At 43.1% G+C, this 21,953-nt stretch overlaps 1 protein-coding gene across 4 annotated transcripts in view; it reads right to left on the bottom strand.

Moving 5' to 3' along the window:
• Positions 1–21,953, bottom strand: part of LOC147727294 (protein prune homolog 2-like) — a 1,486,257-nt gene that overhangs the window by 1,292,144 nt on the left and 172,160 nt on the right. The window lies entirely within an intron of this gene.

Raw genomic sequence — 21,953 nt, 5'->3', positions numbered from 1 at the left:
TAATTCTAATCATAGTAATACCGATACTGCAAGGTGCGAGCCCCACACATAATCCATGGGCAACATGTAGGTTCACTCTGTATTGACCCGGTAATATCTGTATTTCTGGGTGCTGAAATACTGAAATGAAGGCCTATGTGCATAAACAAGCTTAGAAGTAAACGCTATAAATTATTCAGTAATTATGCTGATCCTTAAATTAAAGTGTTTGTATTTCTCACTTCCTTTGACTGCCGGCACCCAAACACAGTTTAACCTTTGTATTTTATATCTGAACCAACTAACTGGTTTAAATGAACAGTGTTGGTTCTGAAATCTTAAATGTAAATTCATTAAAGCCAATTGTGTAAAGATGCAATGAAACAGAGGCGGGGTTATGGATGTGTTTGTTCTCTGACAGTGTGTTTGATGTTTTAATGGGTTGTTGTGCTTCTTTTAATCTTTCACAAAGCTTTGAATATCTATATCTATATTTATAAAGGAAGAACAATGCGCCTGAGAACTGAGCCTGGGTCTCATCTGCATGTCAATAAACTCATCCATCTAGTCAATGTTAAAAAACAAGAATGGCTTGAAGTCTAAGAATTATTTACTGTGCGCGGCGTCAGATGTTTACTGTTCTTTGTTGTGTCTGATGTCCCCAACTGATGATTGTTCGTGCACTCACCTGCCCCTGCTTTTAAGGTTTACGCACAACATTTCAGAAAAGTGAATAGAGGCTGCAGGTTTTACCCTTTTTCTGATTTTTTTGTGCTGGTGTGACAGAAGTGCAAAACAATCAAGCAGTCGTGAACTGCATTTATATGTCGTCAATACACTGCGCCAAACATGCATTAATAAAAAAAAACTGCACACACTTTGCAACAACTGTTTTTCAGCTAAATTATTTTTAATACTAAATCAACAACGCATCAAGAGCATTTCAAGAGGTGTTCTTGTCAAATTTAAATTCAAGTTAAGTTTACTGTCATGCGCGTTTATATCTGTGTTGTCAAGGCTAATACAGGACTAAAATTAGCTTTCGGCAGAGGTAAACACTTAGACATAGATATGGTTGAGTAAGCACCTTTGACAATACATTTAACGCCAGATCTGAAGGTTTAGCACACCAAATTAGGCGCACAAAAATGTAGTTTACGATTCTATATGACGTGTGGGGTCCCCCAGGGTTCCTCACTTTCCCCCCTTCTGTTTAATTTATACATTTTCCCCCTCATTTTTATGTTACAGCAGCTCGAGGTCACGGTGTACAACTACGCCGATGACCTCCAGCTTATTTTTAACCTTTCCCATTCCCCTTCATCCTTCCAGAATGTCCAATCTGTCATGTTGTTCATTCAGGATTGGATGAACTGCAACCACCTCAAACTCAATCCGGACAAGACTGAACTAGTCTTGACCGGAGGTGGTTGCAGTCCTTGGTCCCCTTCCCACTGGCCCTCCCCACTTGGTGCTCCCCCACTCCCGGTCCCCAAAGTCAAAACCCTTGGTATCTTCCTTAATCTCTCACTTTCTGTTCATTCACAGGTTAGTTCTGTTGTCTCCTCTTGTTTTTTCTCCCTCAGAACCATCAGGAAGATCTCTCGGTTTTTTTCACTCCCCGCCCTAAAGATCATAGTGCTGGCAATGGTGTTGTCGCGCCTCGACTACGGCAACATTATTTACAATGGCGCGCCTGCCTACGCCATTCACCGGCTGCAACTAGTGCAGAACCAGGCGGCCCGACTCATCTACGGCCTGCCTAAATATCACCGGGCCACCCCTTTACTGCAGGCACTGCACTGGCTGCCGGTGAAAGAGCGGGCCCTGTTCAAGCTCGGGTGCCTTACCTTTCAGGCCAGAATGGGCACTGCACCAGAGTTCATCTGCTCGGCTATCAAGCCTTACACCCCAGGGAGAGAGCTTCGCTCCTCTCACCTGGCCCTCTTAACTGTCCCCCGTTTCAAAAAGAAAAGGGCCGGCGGCACTAAGTTCTCTGTTTTGGCCCCTGTGTTTTGGAACTCCTTGCCCGTGACACTCCGTACAACTCCATCCTACACTGAATTTAGGAAAAACCTCAAAACCTTCCTCTTTTCTCATGCTTTTGTTGCCTAATTTCTCCTCGCTTGCCATTCCCTCGCAATCTGAAGCGCCATGAAACCGCATGGTATAAGTGCGCTATATAAATGTTTTTAAATTCAAATTCAAATTTATATTCCAATTATACCGATTCCCGTGAATCCTCATTGTGGAAATCTGTCAATATGGAAAAAAAGCTTTATTATTGTAGTTTTACAGATAGGGCTAGTATAAAGGGAATATTACATGGGTGGGCAAGAAAAAAGGATGGAACACTCATAAACTCGTAGACCTGTGGGTAGTCACACGCATTTTGTATAACCATTCCCACTTTCGAAACACTAGTAGATTTACTCCCAAAAGTAAAAAAAATGGCGTTGTCACGCTGAATGGTTGTTTGATTGGACGTGTTTTACTTTTGTTTTGTTTTGTTATTTGTACTGCCGCTTGTTTATTGTTTCATGTTCTTTGGTATGTTTGCTATGTTTTCATGAAAGTCTAATATATAATATTTTAGTATAGCGTACCTAAAAGCATGTTTTCTAGTATATGATGTACAGGTTAAAAAACATGAACTGTGCGGCTTATTTATGAGAGCCATGTGTCACTTTTGCACCACGTAAAGTTGTGCATGCGTGACGCAGGGCTGCCACGCTAAGCCACTCTGCTGAGGCTTTGAGTGGCCTCATAAATCATGAGTTAGGTGACGAGCGCAAATCGCTGCACCACCTTACGCTGCGCCCAGAGGACTTCCACGGGCGTTGCAGTGTGTTTTACCGCACAACACCATTGGAATTTGACGCTCCCCCAGATTTACAAAGTGACGTAAACATGGGGAAGCGCCAAATCCATATGCCTCCTGATGTAAGGCGTAAAGAGAAATATGTTCCTTTCTTCTTGTTTTTTCCTCTTTCCATGTGTGCTACATTCTGCATCACACATAGAAAGAGGGAAATGCCTCATAGGATTGTTTTTGTGCAGGAAGGTGCCCCTTCCAGCACAAACACAATCCTGCCTGCAAAGGAGGTACCCTTGGAACCATGGTGCAAGGGTGCCTACATTGGCAATAGGCTGCCTAAACGGCGCTAGCACAGGCAGAAAGGACAGGAATGCACTGTATTGCTTAAATAAGGTAGATTCCTGCACTTTCACTTTGGCACAGCGCAGCAAGGTGACTTGTTGCACTGCCCTACGCCAAAATTCCATAAATGGGGCCCTGTGTTTCCAGGGTAGAACTTGAAAGGGAACCCCTTTGTGGTGAAGATTCCTCACCCCAAGGAAAAAAAAATGTATAAAACATCATTTACCATACTAGAACACTTTTCTGCATAGAGGACAATCTTCAAAAGAGCAGAGGAGGCTAGGTAGTCATGGACATCTAAAACTGTTGTAGATTTTCAGAAATACTCTCGTTGATATTATTTTTTAATGCAGGAATAAACTTCAGGCTTTTAAAACAAGTTTTCAAAATTGGGCTTTTGATGTAAAGCCTTAAGACAAGATGCAATCAATTCAGCAGCTGTTTATCTTGTGTCTTGTCTTTTTCTTTAGGTAACGCACTATGAAACGTGCAAATATTATTTTTTAATGCAGGAATAAACTTCAGGCTTTTAAAACAAGTTTTCAAAATTGGGCTTTTGATGTATAGCCTTAAGACAAGATGCAACCAATTCAGCAGCTGTTTATCTTGTGTCTTGTCTTTTAACCTTAGGTAACGCACTATGAAAGGTGCAAATACATATCTCTGTACCAGAGAAGGCAGAATGCAAGGCTTGCAATGTTCATACAGCAGTTTACGAAAGGCGAACAGCAATTTCTGCTTTATTTTTGCCAACTTACATCTTACCACAATTGTAGAGGCTTTAATTTGTTGTATAAAATATTCTACATTTAAACTATACTCAACAAATAATGAGGGCCACACCTAAAATATTCAAATTAAAATGTAACCTGTCTTTGACCACAAAATAGTTGTTGAAAATCAGCTTTTTTCCCCACTAATTTTCATTCTATCTGTTCCTGATATGCTATGCTATGACAGCTATTAAAGCAATCCTTGGCAGCCTTGCACCATGCTTTATAGGTGTAGGTTTGATGTACCTCACACAAATACCCACAGGGATTTCAAATTGACAAAAAATACATATGCATTTGCAACAGAGTTTTATATGAGGCCTCTTCATTCATTAGTCTGTTCAACTGCCATTCACATTTTGCTTCTTCCACCACAGCAAACAACAAAGGGTAAAGGATTAGCCCCTTTCAGCAATTTGCTTTCTTGCACAGTGAGTTACAGCATTTACGGTGTGATTTAGATCTCGTGGGCGAGTTACTCCGTCACAACGGTAATGGAGTACCCGTCTGATGAAATATAAATCCGATTATATCCAATGGGATTTATATTTCAGTGGATGGGTTATATGTAATCATTGTGATGGAGTAACCTGCTACCAAGATCTAAATCAGGCCCCAAGTCTGTTCACATGTTCACATCTGCTTTTAAAAAAAGTTCACTTCAGTGCCAGGGTTGTTGGACCAGAGCTTTAATTTGTCAGTGCAACTTTATTTCCATTTTTTATATTTATTTTATTATTCTTTGTCATCGTCATGTGATTAAACTATGCATTCAGGTTACCATTATTTGAAATCCATCTAGCATTTTCTTGACACCAATATAAATGTTATTTTCTTGTAATGTTCATTAAAACTAAACCTGTTTTGTTCAAATATAATTATGCGTGATGCTTATGTTTTTGAATTACATTTTTTTATAGCAAGCATATGGCCACCACTGATAGGTGGCAGCATATTTTTTTTGTGTGCATTTTTGTGGTCTATTCTTCCGATAAAAAATAAAAAGACATAACAATAGACTGCCAAAGCAAAGTCCTTTTGGATGTGCCAATGCTTGTTTTCTTTGTAGTGTGAATGGCAGAGTGGCGGCTTTCTCCTCTCTTCCCCCAATCAGTATCTCAACAACCTGGCTGGAAAAATATAACAAATTAAAATGAAAGCAATAAATCTGGAAACATAACAGAGTTGCCTAACTTCACTTAATAGTTGAAAAGTCGAAAATGGTCTAAAAACAAACTAGATATTCAACTAATATCCAGTCACAGCACTGCTGTATTGTGACTCCAGAAATATTTTATAAAGTAAGTTTAGTGGAGTGGTATTGCCAAGTTCTATACAGTTCTGCCCAATTATAACATACCCGGTGTCTTTGCTTCCCAACTTTGTGGGTGTGGTAACACCAACCCAAAGTTACTGGATAGGTCTGGTTGGCGAAATCACCTGTGCTTGAGCTTCTTGACCTCAAAGTGCTTACTACTTCAGCCCCATCATCACTGTCTGACCCAATTCCTTGGCTCAAAGGAACATGGAACACTCACTCTCCCATCCCAGCCCAGAGCTTCTTTGTGCCTTGATGCCCACCCCAAACACCACACCCCCCCAGCCTCAATATTAACAATTCCAAAGAACTGCTAACTCCGATGGTCTTAGACAGGGAGGAAATAGGAGTCAGAGAGCAGTACCATCTTTGAAGGATATTAATGGAAAAAAGTGATGGGAACAGAAAGCATGTTTAATCAGGATGGGAATTCTGACCCTTGTGTCCAAAATACAATTATTTCAGTTAACCCTTTCAATGAGTCAGACGGCCCCCGGCCATCCGACGTCACGGTGGGCGTGTGCGTCAGACGGCCAGGGGCTGTCCAATCTGCGCACTCGTCAAATCCGCCCGCACCGTGGCGGAATGTCCACCGCGGCGAAGTGGTTAAGCACAACAATATATACTCATCCCACATTCATGCATTGCTGTGCTAATTCATGTCCGTCTTAGCTGCATTATAGGTCCCCAGGCAAAACATGTCACTGGGCCCTGCCTACACAACCACTCACAGGAATAAACATGTTTAACAGAAAATAAGTGTTAAATTCTGGTCTGCATGGGGCCCATATGCTCATGGGGCCCCCGGGCAACTGCTCAGCGTGCCCACACTTTAAGACAGCAATGTGCTAATTCTCTGTCAAATCTCACGCTGCAAGAAAATGAAGGGAATACTTTGAAAAAATAAACAGAAGCCAGACATAAACTAAATCAAATAAGCATATCAACTATTTAGGATCCTGATCAGTTGTCGCACAATATAGTCCAAAGAAATAATGAGGATCTGATCAGAATTATCCCAGTTTGTCAGACCAGAAATTTCCTGAGGAAATCCGTGGCTTCATGAAGCAAAAAAGAGACATTTAAGCTCTGCCGTATTTATGTTTCACAATTTAAAAGTACCTCATGGCAATTAAGAGAAGGAAGTTTGTGTTCTTTATTAGGACCAGAGTCCTAATGAATTGAGAATATGCAGCCACCTAGTTGCTGAAGACTACCCTGTCAGGAAAATAACAGCTAGAGACGAGAAGGAAGAGAAGCAAGAATTAGTACATGTGAGAAATTGAGTTGTTGGCTGAGTGGGTTGTTAACCCTGCTCAAGCAACAACAACAATCCCAGTCAGGGTGAACCACTAAAGTCAATAAATTAACCTGTGTTTACCCTCTGATAGTTTGGCACACAGCAGTCAGGCTTAACTTAGAGACAATGTGTCAGGCTTAACTTAGAGGCAATGTGTAAAGTATTTATGCAGCACACAAACAGTAACACAGTGAAATCACAACTCGAGAGAAAAGTCCTATACCAATTTAGAAATTTAAAGTAGATTTTAATGATTTACTTGACACCAAGATGAAAAAAATCCATTCAATAGAACCGTAGTTCTGAATTTTTAAAGGTTAAACTAGCACCTAAAAGAGCAGAACACCAGCCGCGAACATCTAGTGGCATGAGACCAAGTCAAAGTAAAAAAATAGGACTGACCGCGATGGAGTGCACGCAGGATACAAAGGGTGGATTGGGCCAGGTAGGAGCTTACCTTCCAATTTAGAAAAAATTAGGCAAAAAGTTGTCTGAGAAGGTAAAGTTCAGCTGGGCAATACTGCAGGCATTGTCTGAGGAGGAGGTGTTGTCATCAGAGAGCCACTGGACAAAGTGGCGGTGAAGAGTTCCATGTTCGGAGTAGGTCGCTTTTTTGGAAGTTGAAAATCTCCAGCAGGGCGAGACTGGAGGATGTAGCCCACGAAAGTTCCACAAGGCTGGATACCCTTTAGGTGAAGGACCACTGAACGGGATTTGCTGCTGCAGAGAAGAACGTAGTAGGAGCTTCCAGGAAGTCAGGTCAACTGCTGATGTACCTTGGGCGGATAGACAAGCAAGTTGGTCCAGGTCTCCCCTCGGTTTTCAGATCAGTTTTTATCCTAAAACCTTTTAAGTCTCAAGTCTGATTTGGACTTTCTGGGCAACCATAACACCACTTACAAGGGTCCGGGACTTGGTAGGCACCACTTCGAGGATTGATATACACTCGGACTGGGTCCAAGCTTGGCTTCAAGATGGTTGGAGTCTTTTCTGTTTCTGAGTCTCTGATCAGGAGGCCCACCAACTAGCCCTTGGATGCACTCCAGTAATCCTTGGTTCAAGCAGTGGAACAGAGCTCAAGCAGGAAGGCAGGCCTCTGAGAATTCAAGACAGGCTTCAGACAGTACAGCTGTCATTCCAGGTGCATGAATGGAGTTTCTAGGAGTACATAGCAGGCCATAGCAGAAGGCAGTCCTCTGAGAGTCCTTCTCCAGGTCCAGAAAAGGACCTTAAGATTGAGTCTGAGGATCCTATTTTTATGCCATGTGCGTTCTTTGAAGTAGAAGAAGTTTCTAGAGCATTCCCTTTGAAGTTTCCTACCTCCCCTGCCCGGGCCCCAGGCTGACTGCTTGAAAAATGAAGTGGTGACAAGTCCTTTGTATATAGGAAGGGCACAGCCTACTGATTTGCATGTGGGGCTGTCCTTAGCTCCCCCCGAATCCTGCCGGTGACGGCCCATTCAGGCACACCTTTTCCCTCTATTGAATGGCTGTCTGGAAGCAATAAATAGAGTCCAATTGCCAATTACACACAGTTGTATGACCTAGGAACAGGCACCAAATAGTTAGGGCAGGAAAACGCCAACTTTCTAAACGTGGCATTTTCGAAACTGTAACTTAAAATCCAGCTTTACCATTAAAGAGGATATTAAATTAAACAATTTCTCAGACACCAAACATGAAATCACCCACTCCTAATCCAAAGTTAGCACTTATTAGATGTAATAAGGCACCCAATATTATCCTATGGGAGAGGTAGGCCTAAGAGTAGTGAAAAACTAGTTAATGGCTTTTCATTACAAGGACAAATAAAATGTAAACATACATGTCCACCCTTTACAATACACCCTGCCCTTTGGGCTATAGAGGGTCTAACTGAAAGGTGACTTATATGTAATTAAATTGGAGTTTAATGCCTGGCAAGGGGTTTATTTTGCCAAGTTAAATTGTCACTTTTAAAATGTATTTAGGCTGCAAAGAAAGACATGGGGCATGTTTTAATGGGCTACTTAAGTGGGTGGCACAGAAAGTGCTGCAGGCCCACTTGTAGCATTTAATTTATAGGCTCTGGGTATATAGTATGCCACTTTACTAGGGACGCATGTGTAAATTTAATATTCCATTCAGGTGTAAGCCAATTTGACCATCTTTTAGGGAGTGAGCACAAGCACTTTAACACTGGTTAGAAGTTGTAAAGTGCAGAGAGTCATAATACCAGCAAACACAAATTCAGAAAAATAGGAGGGGTGAAGGCAAAACGTTTGAGTGTGACCCGGCAAAGAGGGCCAAGTCCAACAGTACTTGATTTTTTAACAAAAAACAGTCAGGATACCTACCATGATATTTGCTCATTTTCTCTCAAAAGTACTAAAAAGGCTATCAAAAAGGTACAACCAAAGCTATGAAGAGAATGTGGGGAAGGTGGCAAATGCAAAACTCCCTTTCCCCCAAGTTGGGACCTTTATCTCTCGCCTCCAGGATTTGAAGACATAATATATTAATTAAATCAATTTTTAGAAACATTTCACAGGGATGCAGCAAGGATTTAGAGCATTTAACAAAAATCTCAGCTTTGCAAAATTCAATATAGAGCTTCCATAGTAGATAAAGGGCCTGTCGTGTGAAATACTGTTTGCAACCAGTATTTTTGCAACAAGTTTGGAATTTTTCAAACTGACCTATGTAATAATAGGGCGAGTCACACAATTCTGAACTGTGGTGGGTCACAAGCTGGCCTACCTCATCAATATTCATGAGGAAGATCTCAAATTGCAACTCACTACAATTGTATGCCTTCAAAGGGATGGTGACAAGTTTGGGTTCCCAGACCACCATGTCTGTGATCTCTTAATAAAATAATTTCTTTTATAAATATAGCCCATTAAAGGAAACCGGTCTGCATTGAAGAAAAACATTTACCTTTTAAAAAGTATGCTTAAGAGTTGGCAGTGATTCCCTAGACCACTTCCCGCTCCCAAACAAAATGTATTTTCGTTCACACAGAAGAGCACATAACTGAATAAGCCTAATAAATAGAATTTACTCTCATGTAATGTAAATGGGTTAAATTAATCTAGGAAGTGGAGGTCAATCCTATATAAAATCAAAGAGTATGAAGCAGATATAATCTTAATCAAAGAAATCCATTGTTCAGAAGCCAAGAAACACAATGTACTGCTTGGTTGAATAATTTATGTGTACAGATCAGGAGAGCAACATAAAAGGAATAGCTACAGTTACAAAAAAGAACAGTGGAGTGTTTTTCATACAGTCATCATGTGGCAAAAAGGTAAGATGGATGATTGTAGAGATAGTGTAGGGTTTTAGGCCCCAAATATTGAGGATGGGTCTATATATATTTGTGTGCAGAGTGTAATATGCTATTTATTACTATTGTTGAGTATAGGACGGGGTCATAGTTTCAAGTGGGTCATGTTGCCGTGCCCTCCCTCTAGAATTACAGTTTTTCATTGCATACGTCCTAAAAAAGATATTTAACTAAACCCAGAATGCAAGGGGTTACATTTGTGCAATAAGTTAACATCACATAAAGAGGTCATGTGACTATTAGGAGAGTTGTTTCCATGTGTGAAGCAGATGTAATATGCAACTTCTGGAGCACTAAACAGTGTTTTCTCATGCCAGTTCTGCACTAACGCGGTAATGAAGTGGAATTTGACCGTTACACTGCAGTAATAACTATGTCAATGTGTTTTTATCAGTTGCTCTAAATAGCATTCTATTGGACAATTTAATTTTCATTGCCTTGATGTGCAGTTTTGGGGTGGCCTGTCAAGTGTAGAAAAAATGGGGGGTTCTAAAATGCGTGTTCCCCGTTCATTTTTTCTATAGGGAAATTAGACACAGGTACAGACAAAACGGCTGATCGGAACTATACCATTTGGCAGAAAGCTAGACCTCAGTCACAAAAGCGTGCTTTTTGTGATTTGGTGTAAATCCCTTTCATAATTTGGGAGAAATTAGGGTTCAAAATGTATGTGCATTTCACGCTGTGGAGGATTTGTGGAGTCAACAGATCTAAAGATCTGACTAACTGTCATCATATCAACAAAGGTGTGAAGGCAGTCATTTTAGGATTTGGAGAGTCAGTCCCCTGCTCTACAAAAACATTTAAAAAACATGTAGAGGGCATAGTAGACATACCCTGCCCCCTTCTGGCCTGGTGGGGGGTCCCAGAGGGCCGCCCGGCCCAAATTTATTTTTGGAGTTGTTTTTGCAGGTCCCGGGAGCACCCTCCCTGAGCCTTTATGAGACCCCGGTGACCACATTATACAGTTCAGTGTTGAAACTTAGTGGAGGGGGGCATGCAACATCCCTAAACAAGATCATTGCCCCAGGACCACTTCCCCATGCCAGTGTTTTTTCTTCAGGGGGGGGTATCGAGCCCCCCTATCCGTGCTCTGATTCAGCCTTCTGTTGTTCCACGGGCCAGGTCCAAGCAGTGTTCCGGGCACCCATCCTCCAGGATACTGCTATTTCCTGCCAGGGAGAGTGTGGGCATTCTCTGCCTGCACTCTCCCAGGCAGGAAACACAATGTTGCTACCTCCTGCACAGGAGCACAGAAAAGAGATACTCCCACAGACAGGAGCAACGAAATAGAGCCAACTCCCTCCCACAAAGAGTTCTGGCTGGGGAGTCTGCTGGGGCTGTGGAAGCCTTGGGCCTGCTTCGCAGCCCAAACTATGTAAAATGTTGGTTGCACCAGGTGGGCACTGGAGAACCTACTGAAAGAATATAGCCCAAAAGAGCGTCCGCCCATCCGAATCCTCAAAATCTTGAGAACTACCACCAGGCATGCCGACGAGGATCGCAGAGGTCTGGCTGGCGTATACCAAGAAAACAGCTCCTGCAGCAGAACAGGCCCCTGTTCGTGAAGGGCTCTAAAAACGAATCATAATGCTTTAAAATAGATGCGCTGGTGGATTGGCAACCAGTGAAGGTCCATAAGCGCCAGAGAAGAGGAGTCAGATCGCAGCAGAGAGAGAGCCAGCTTAGCAGTCATGTTCTGTATTCGCTGCAGTTTACCAATCAGGGTGTCGGACGCACCCAGAAGTAGTGCGTTGCAGTAATCAAACCTGCTTAAGATGATACTACGCACTACCTCTGGTCGGGCATAGGCCGGAAGCATGGGAAGGATCTTGCGTAACGTGAGAAGCAGCATCATACAAGTAGCCACTGTTTTATTCACAAACGCATCCAGCTGTAAGTTAGACCCAAACATGACACAAAGATTCCAAACAGAATCTGCCGCCATGACGGTACCCTGGGAGGAGGTAGGCCAAAAGTTTGTCGGCAAGGGGCTGTGGGGTGCGGTCCGTGGAACAATGCAATATCTCAGTTTTTGAGCTATTGAATTGAAGAGAGTTTTGGTGCAGCCATTCCGCAGTGGCCGTCATGCAGCAGTGGAAAGTCTCCTGAGACACAGCGTCACTACCCTCAAAAGAGAAGATAAGCTGCGTGTCATCAGCGTAATTGATGACCGCAATACCAAAAGACTTAATCAGCCTGACCAGAGGACGGAGATACAGATTAAATAAAATAGGGCTGATAGCCGACCCTTGGGGTACACCCTGCCCTACTTTCTTGATGTCAGATCTGTAGGGCGGCAAGGCTACCACCTGGTGTCTGTCACCAAGATAGGAGACCAGCCAGTCCCGAGCCAGGCTGGCCACCCCGATTTCCTCCAGTCTGCTGACCAGAATGGCATGACTGACCGTATTGAACGCGGCCGACATATCGAGCAGCACTAAAAAGGCTGCCCGACCAGAGTCGACTCGGGAACGTAGGTCATCCAGAACGACCACCAGTGCGGACTCAGTACCATGAGCTGGCCTGAGGCCAAACTGAGCCACATCCAGGCAGATATTAGTCTCCATGAAGCTGGACAGGTGTTAAGTGACCAGTTTCTCCAAGATCTTAATAGGAAAAGGAAGCAACGAAATAGGCCTATAGTTCGCCGAACAGGTGGGATCCAGCGTTGCCTTCTTCAAAAGAGGAGAAACCACGGCCAATTTCCAGCATTCAGGGACTCTGGCGGTGCTGAGGGACTGGCAACAGATAGCATGAAGAGGGGGAAAGAGCTCCTTCCGAAACGTTTTCCAGAATTTGTGAGGTAGCGAGTCCAGGGGAGAGCCTGACGACACACCGTTAGCCAAAGAGCAAAAATCATCAAAGGAAGGGAGGGGAAAACTATCCAGCCCAGCCTACCTTCCGGCTTCCCCACAGGTCTCGGAGGTGGATACAGGTGCTGGATCAGGCAAACTCTGGGGAGAGGGGGTGGCCGGAACACAAAGATTGCTCAGAATATTGGCAGTCTTGTCCTCAAAGGCCTTTGCCAGGGAGTCGCATAAAGATTGAGAGGCCGGGATGTCATTGGTCGCACAGGCAGGACCAGAGAGATCCTTAATGATTTTAAACAGGGTCTGCGATTTATTCACTGCTTGCAGCAGCGTCTCCTCGAGAAACCTGGCTTTGGCACACTTTATCTGTGCTTTACAGTCCAACAGGGTCTGTTTAAAGAAGGCTTTATCTGACTCAAGATACTGTTTTCTCCAAACTCGTTCCGCCCGCTTACACCGGAGTTTCAGCTGAAGAAGATCTTTTGAATACCAAGGCATGGCAAGTTTTGACCTATCCCTAGCTTTTCGCAAGGGGGCCATTTGATCCAAAGAGTCTGTGATTTTCCGGCTAAGGATCTCATAGCTCTCCTCCGCGCTTCCCCCTAGGGTAAATCCCTCTGAAAGTAGAGTTGGCAGGCTCGAATGTTTCAAGAGCCTGGACCATTGCCTACTAAGTTTGGTAGTAGCTCCTGTGCTGCCATTCCTCAAGGTATCAGCAGGGAGAAAGAGTGAGAAGTGAATGAGAGCGTGATCCGTCCAACATTGGGGAATGATGTCCCGGATCGCAGCCTGACTAACATCCGCAAAAATCAGGTCTAAGACATGGCCCTTTAAGTGAGTCTGAGAGAGCACCAACTGCTGCAGATGGATATTGCAGCAGGCCTGGACCAAATCTTTCTAAGCTGAGTCTGCAGCCCTGTTCGGCAATAAGTTAAAGTCTCCCAGAACCATAAACCTGGTATGAGTATTGGAAAGATCGTAGATGAAATCTACCAACTCAGGAATGGCTGACAGAGCATTGGCCGGGGGTCTGTAGCACAGCAACCCAGAGTGCAGGACACCTCCCTGTCCTTTTAAGGAAAAGCCCATTAGTTCACAGCCTGGGTCTTCCTTAATCTTCAACTGAGAAAGGTCCAGTTCTTCCCTAAAAATAAAACCTATGCCACCTCCTCTATTCCCTACATGAAGATTGTGCCTGATTTTATAGCCCGGGGAAAGGCTAAGCCTAGTTCCACCATACTCTCAGCTCTGGTCCAAGTCTCTGTCAGGAAAAGCACATCTAACTCATACGACTCAATGAGGAGCGCAATTTCCACATAATGCTTGCTAAGGGAACTAACGTTAAGCAAGCCACAGGACAGCGTCTGCAAATGACTGGCAGTGGTGTACGTCCGACAGCTCGCATTGGAGCGTGAGTTCAAACTTATGAGCTCATCTCTAGAATATACTAGGTGGGTTAGAGGCGAGGAGGCAGCATTTCCGGCGCCCGGCGCGACCTGAGCGCGAACGGGCGCAAACGGGCTTACATCTGGCGCACCTCCGGTGCGCTTCTGCTGCGTGCCTGCGCTGCGCGCCGGCGCTGCGCGCTTGAGTACTAGTCATCTTAAAAGCCGTAAACGCGGGAGTCCTGCGAGGGAACCACTAGGCCCACAACAAAGATGGAGCCCCAAAATCGGCAACACCTGATTACCCCCACCCAAGATGGCGCCCTGAATCGCCGCGACGCAGTGAATATCGGGACCTAAATCGCCCTAAATCCCGCCAAATGCGGGGTGACCAACAATTATAGTGCGAGGTAGGAGCTGGAACTAATTATCACCCCCAAGTAGACTAAAGTAAAAAGCAAGCGCCTGTATGCTAAAACAGCAGCGCGATCGTGTAAAAGAATACAATATTAAAAGCTTAGTAAGCAAAGTATGCGAGCGTGCGCGCTGCGGTGGATAAGTCTATACATTTTACTATTGTTATGGACAACTTTTTGACGAAGCCTGTAAGTCTGCTTTATATATGTTGATGTGGGGACACCTTAAAAAGCTGATGGCCACTTGCTTTTTATATTTTGGTGTTTTTACTCTTTTACAAAGCCAGTAGGTCTACAGGACTTAAAATTACACTGGCAGGCCCTTAGCCCAACGCCACACCACACAGCCAGGCCCGGTTCCCCATCCGGAACACAGGCCTTCTTTCAACACTAAACAGTGCAATGCCAAATGCTGTGAACAGCTCGTGTTTGGGTGAACGCAGGGGGGTTGGCGTTGGGTCCAGCCACATGCCAAGCCCTGCACCCAAACCCAGGCCGCACACAGTGATGGACATCTTAACTTACAGTAAAAAAACTTAGAAATTCACACACAAAAATAATTTAAAGTGACCTTATAGTTAGGAATAGTAATATTATCCTACTCAATATATTTTTTTTAACGTAAAAATTCACTAAGAGAAACAAAGGTTAAAGCGAGTTATAGTTAGGTGAAAATGTCAGTAAAACATACTATTTTAAGCAAACTAAACCACTGAAATTCACCAAATCACACGTAACTGTATCTCATACGTTAAAGTCGAAGGTAATTTGCAGCCTTGCCATGCATTGCTAATAACCTCATGCATTACATCATTCTTGACATATTCTATGACATAATGGATAACATCACAGTACTATCTGAAACAACATAATTGACAACAACAGTGTGCATTGCAAGACGCAAGTTATTGGCAGGGCCACTGGAATTATGCGACTGTGCAGTCGTGCTGTTTTTGCATTATAACAGATTTGCCACTTTTGCCCCATAATCCATCATCTGCTGCATAGTCTACAGATTTTATCAACAAAAATAGCTTCTAGCTCAAACAGTTCAAATGTCACTAAAAAGGCCCTTTGCATAGCTTGATTGGTCACTTTTCTCTTGCTTATTGCTATATTTGGCTGTGAAACAGATACTAATGATGCACAATCAATGCTCAGACAGTGTTAATAAGTGTAAAAATGACTAAATAATAAAGTAATAAAAAAATCACAAAATGTGCTGCATTTCACTGCATAATTGCCTTTTCTTGACACATAATTTACTCAACCCTGCTGCATAATTTGGCCCTGCCCTGCCCTGCCACATAACTCATGTGGTACAGATTATAGTTACTTGAGATAACTGTTGAATGTCATTGGTTTTGTTTATTCAAAAAGACACGTTTTAACTGACATTTTCACCTAACTATAAAGTCCATTTAACATTTGTTTTTTTCAGTGAATAAATCAAGTCAATAAAAGAAATGTTAAAAGAAACTCAAAATGGTATCAAATTATTTATCTGGGATTTTAGTAGTACGTGTATAACACTGCACAAACACAAGTACTGAATCTCAACGCTGATCACCAATGTAGGAGATTGTGTACCTGGTTGAGGAGAGTGAAACCTCACTCAAGCAGCAACCATAATTCTTGTCATGGTGAGACACATTCAAATCCCAAATTAACCTGTGCTTAACCTTCTGGTATCTTGGCACAAAAGCAGTTACATGTAACTTAAAGGCAATGTGTAAAGTATTTAGGCACCACACAAACAGTAATAAAGTGAAAACACAACACAAGAAAAATCCCACACCAATGTAGAACAAATAGAGTAAAATGTAATAAATTATTTGACACCAAAATATCAAAATCCAATCAGTCGAACCGGACATATACAATTTCAAATGTTTAAGTAAAAATAGTGCTTGAACACACAAAGTGCTAACTGTGGTTACTAAACTGGTTCAAAGTCACAAGTTCAGGCTGACCACGTTGGAGCATGGGCTGGATAAAGGGACCAAGTTTGACCCGCTAAACAAAGTACCTTAAATCCTGGTTGCGAAGCATTGCAAGGACCTGTGTCGAGGACGTGTCGTGCTGCAGCGGTCCCATGGAGCCTGGGGAATGCATTGCGGGACTGCGATGTGAGAAACTGCGTTGAGGATGTTTTGAGCAGCGATGCTTCTGAGAAGCTTTGCGGCTGCAGTGTGAGATAATGCATCAACAAAGCATGCCTAGTACAGTGGGGGGTTTTGCAGAGCTGCGATGAGTTCTGCTAGGACGACACTTGGGCTGGTAGAGCTCCTTCAGGACCACTTCCAAGGTTCTAGGAAAGGGGTGGTACCACATGGGGCGGGTAGGACTCACAGCAGGCAGAATCCAGATGCAGGTTTCAGTGTGGTAGTTGCCTTTTCTGTCCCTGAAACTCTGATCAGGAGGCAAGCCAACTAGTCCTTGGAGATACTCTGTTGGTCCTGGGTTTAAGATACAGGTTCAGTCCTTTTCACTCAGGCAGTAGGGCAGCAGACCAGCAGCAGGGTAGCACAGCAGTCCTTCTTCTGAGTCTTCCACTAGTCAGAATGTGTACTGAAATGTGAGGTCTGAGGGTCCAGAATTTAATCCTGGTGCCAGGTTTGAAGTGGGGGAGGCATCCGGAGTTTCCTCCTACAGAAGTGTCTGGTATTTCCTCCCTACTTGCCCTGGTGTTATCTGGGAGCACAAAAGACCAGTGTGAAAACCTGTGTGAGTGTGCTGAGGCCGAGACTTTGTTATGTGTAACTGTGGTATCAAGTCAGAGATTGTCCTTCCTGCCAACACCTATGCCTCCTTTGTCTCTGTGTCTGGTAGCAATGCACAAAGGCCAACTGCCGGTTACAGTAAGTCATGTGACTCAGGATACAGGCTGCAGGCACCAAATGGTTGGGACAAGAAAGTGTCAACTTCCTAAAAGAGGCATTTTCAAAATTGTGAATTAAAATCCAACTTTAACATCAAAGAGGGTTTTAAATAACAATTCTTTAGGGACCAAACTTGACATTCCTACCTGCTCCCAATTGAAAGTTATCACTTATTAAATGTAATAAAGTAACCCAATTGTATCCCATGGGATAGACAATCCTTGCAGTAGTGAAAAAGGAACTTAAGAGCGTTTCACTAACAGGATATGTAAAAGTTAAAAATACATGGTCAACATTCTGAATACAGTGCACTCTTACCTATGGGCTGGTAAGGGCCTACCTGAGTGGTGATGTATATGTATTAATAAAAAGGATGGTTGAGGCCTGCCAAAAGGTTTGTTTTGCCAGGTCAAAATGACAGGTTAAACCGCACACACAGGTCATAATGGCAGGCCTGGGACATGTTTAAAGGGCCACTTAAATGGGTGGCACAATGAGTGCTGCAGGTCCACTAGTAGCATTTAACTTACAGATCCTGTGTACATGGTGTATCATTTTACTAGGGACTTACAAGTAAATTAAATGTGCCAATTGGGTGTAAGCCAATTTCATCACATTTGGGGGAGAGAACACAAGCACTTTGGCACTGGTTAGTAGTGGTAATGTGTGCAGGGTCCTAAGGTCAGCAAAAACATAGTCAGCAAAAACAGGAGCATTGAAGGAAAAAAATAGGGGTGGAAACACACCAAGGATGTTATGTCTAACAATTACGTTTTAAACTAACAAAAAGAGTGAACTTCACCCATTATAATTATCTCAAGTAACTATAACTCGTGCCCTGAAGTCACTAGCGTCGGGAGCTGTCCACTTTTTTGGGGGGTGAGGCGCCAGTCCCACCTAGGACACCTACATCTCTTCAATACATTGGGAGCTGTGAGGGGGGAGCCAAAGGCCCCCACAGCCCCTGTCAGCTTCCTAGATAGCACCCTTCGTGGGGGCTGACGGGAGCTGGTAAAAAGTATGTTTCTGCCATGCAGGAGCAGATTTGAATTCTGCTTCTGCAGCCGGAGCAAACATTCTTCCCTGCCCATGCTCATTGACATGGAAAAAAGGAAATGCTTGCTTTTGCTTGGTGGGACTAATACTACTTTCTCCAGAGTCACAAGCCTTAGTTAGAGCCTGTGGGATGGGGTCGCAGGGGCCAGACTACAGCCCGAGGAGTGGGGCCCCATCCAAAAAAAAGAAAATTGGCCCCAGTGCATGGTGTCCCTGGGGAAATACTATGTGACAGGAAAGGGGCCCCATTACCTCTCCACACCAAAAAATGTAAATCAGCCCAAGGGATTAGGTCCCCAGGGCATTCAAAAGTCTCAGGGAGCGGGGCTTATATCCCCTCCCCCCAAAAATAAAATTGTCCCTGGGGAATGGGGTCCCCAGGGGCTTCAGAAAACACACTGGGAGGCGGGCTGCATGCCTCACTTCTCAAAGAAATTGTAATCGGCCCAGGAGCATCGGGACCCTGGGACCTTCAGAAGGCTCTGCAAAGTGGTCAGATGCCCCCCCACTCCAAAACTATAATTCTGCCAACCCCTCAGGCCTCGCCCTTTCAGTGGCCTTTATTTAACAATGGCTATACTACCTGACGTATTAACGATAATACGTGAGGAAACAGCTTTGCATCTCATTGCATACAGTAGTGAATCCTAGACCAGAGGCCTCTGTGGAGCTTTTGACTAAGGGTGGGCGTAAAATCCGTTGCGGGCGAATTTGCGGATTTTCCGCGATTTCGCGATCCGCGAATCTCGCGAAATCGCGGTAAAATCCGCGAATCAGCGGTGACTAATTTTCAGCCAAGCAAGGTTTACAGCAGCAGGTGCAAAAGTTGAACCTAATTTCTTTGTAACCTTTTACAAAAGGGTTACAAACAAATTAACTTTAACTTGGACACCTGCTGCTAATTGCTTCCTGGCGCCTCGTTGCCTACTTGCAACTGTTCTCTGACCCTGCTCTGACCCTTGAAGCAGGGTCAGAGAATAGTTACAAGTAGGCAACGAGGCACCTGTCCAAGGAATTAAACCTCATCAGGAAGCACTTACAGATATAAAAAACAGGAAGAAGGGAGAGGATGGCAAATACACCCATTTTGAGTTGTCAGGAGGGGTTAAACTAAAAGAGACCTTTACAGCACAATTTTCATATGCATTTTGCTAAAAATAAAAAGCTGTATGTTCTGTAGGGGCAACTCAGGAATCTGGCCCTTCAGAGATCCGGCCTCTCTTTCTTTCTCTCGTTCTCTCACTCCCTCTCTCTTTCCCTCTCTTTCTCTCTCTTTCTATCTATCTATCTATCTATCTCTCTCTCCCTCCCTCTCCCATAAACGACTGCATGGGTAACTTCGCTATGCAAGCGGCTCGCGAAGACGCAAAAAGCCCCGCAAACATGCAAAAAAACCCGCGAACACGCAAAAAACAAAAATCCGCAAATTCGCACAAATTCGCGAATTTTGCGGATCGCGAATTCGCAAATTCGCGGATCGCGAATTCGCAAAATTTGCCCATGCTTACTTTTGACCTCCATCTCAGCATTTGGATTCGCAGTGTGCTGTCATAGTCAACACTGTCCATTCTAAAAACACAGCAATACATACCAAATTTAGAGTGTTATAAGAAATCTGGACAAAGTACCATGCAATGGTAATTACTTTGCAGCACAGTTTTTCCTTCAAACAGAACAATGTGAAAGAAAAACGCAAAAGAAATGTGGCAACATTTACCATGTGTTTTTGCACATTTTCCGCATCATATAACAGACTTGTCTTTGTTTTATGTGGTAATACTATATCAATTAGATGGTAAAACTGCATAAATGCATGATACTGTGAAAATCTCTGTAAACTGGAAAACGTATGCAGTAATCTAGTTACTACATATAGTACCATTAAAAGTGGTTACAATAGCACTGCAAATAAGGTTGCATGTTGTACGCTACTGGCCTCATGGGCAATGGTGTGGTAACTACATTTAAGAGTGGGGAAACGTGAAATAGCCTGATTCCCACACATGCATACTATTTGCTGGGATTCCTGCTGTCACAGTAAAACCGCAAGTTTGATGGGATTCCACACCATCTTCGATATGGTCACATTGTATCAAATTATAAAAAATTGCAGAAAAAGTGTATAGAAACAAGTGCACTTGGTGCCACATTTTTAGAGATACAACCCTAAATCTAGAGGAACTGCATAACCGTAAGGGAGTTGCTGCTACATTATCACCTCCAAATTTAGTATCTTACTCTAAAAGAGGACCACATAAAGTTCATTATTTTCCAAAGGTTGACCTTAGCAGCTGGTTTGCCCTGGAGAACCTCAGTTATGTTCAGTGGGGTTCAGCCCAGTGCAGATTTTGGTGAGGTTTCCTTCCAGAGTATCAAGACTTTAGTAACAACCTGCCAAAATATCCTGGCCAAAATATTGACTACCGCAATATCTTGAAGGTAAGGAAATATATGGGTAAGGATACATTTACTATTCATAATTCCACATATATGTACCTTGACAGTGTAAACACCTTCAATGTACCTAGATGTGGAGTTAAGAATGGGATATCTATGTTTACCTTTATACATATATGCGTATCTTTATGATGGAGTGATAGTCAATATTTTTATCAGGACTTTTTTGTCCTTGATATTCTGATGTACAATAATGTGTTTGTGCTTAGGGTCTTGATCAATAAGGGCGACAGATGGTGGAGAGAAGGCCTAAGGGAGCTAAAAGTGTTGCTTCTATTACTCTAATTTTCACTCTTAGACACATGAGATTGGCAAGGAGACGTTTAAAGTGATGTAATTTCAGGGTCTACCCTGACATTTAAAGAGCCTTGATAATAAGTATTTGTAAAGCAAATAGGTCTGGCGTTGGCATGCTGTTGCAGTGAAGTTTTATTGCAAACATATACTACAAAAAGATCAAGAAAAAAAACAACCAATGCAGCCCCTAAATACTGCCAATATGCCTGCAATAATATATTTAAATTGAAAAAGCATTCATTATTGCACATATTTTTAACAGAACAGTACTGGCGGGTGTACAACAGCAGTGTGTTAATAAACATCACAAGAAAATATGACTCTTATTAGGGCAAAGAAATCGTACTAATGGCTTTGAATTACTGTAACCTTAAGAAATAGTTTAAATGTACAAGGATGCGAAACAAAATAATAAAAGTATAGAGAATGAAGAAAAAAAAAGTATAGATAAAGGAAAATATTGGCCGAGGAGTTCTAACATTGAAGTACACTTCTTGTTAGGCAGATGCACATATATAATTTTGAAAATGTCATCAATCACAGAGCAAGCAAGCCATTGGCTAAAGTGGGCTGACCTACTTCCCTTTGTTGTGATGGCTAGAAGTAAAAAGTGAATGACCATTAAACAGATCAATGGATGAAGAGAGCGGACACAAAGCCCCACGGTGCATGTATATGTAAGCATTTTTTATGATTTTGTTTAATTACATGATCTGTGTGAGGCGGCTAAAGCTTTCTGTAGGCCAGCCCAGACCTAAACTGGATGCGGAAATCTGTGAATTGGGGCAAA

Source organism: Lissotriton vulgaris, chromosome 3_1 (genome assembly GCF_964263255.1).
Source record: "Lissotriton vulgaris chromosome 3_1, aLisVul1.2, whole genome shotgun sequence".
Lineage (NCBI taxonomy): Eukaryota > Metazoa > Chordata > Amphibia > Caudata > Salamandridae > Lissotriton > Lissotriton vulgaris.
This window is presented reverse-complemented; position numbering and strand designations above follow the sequence as displayed.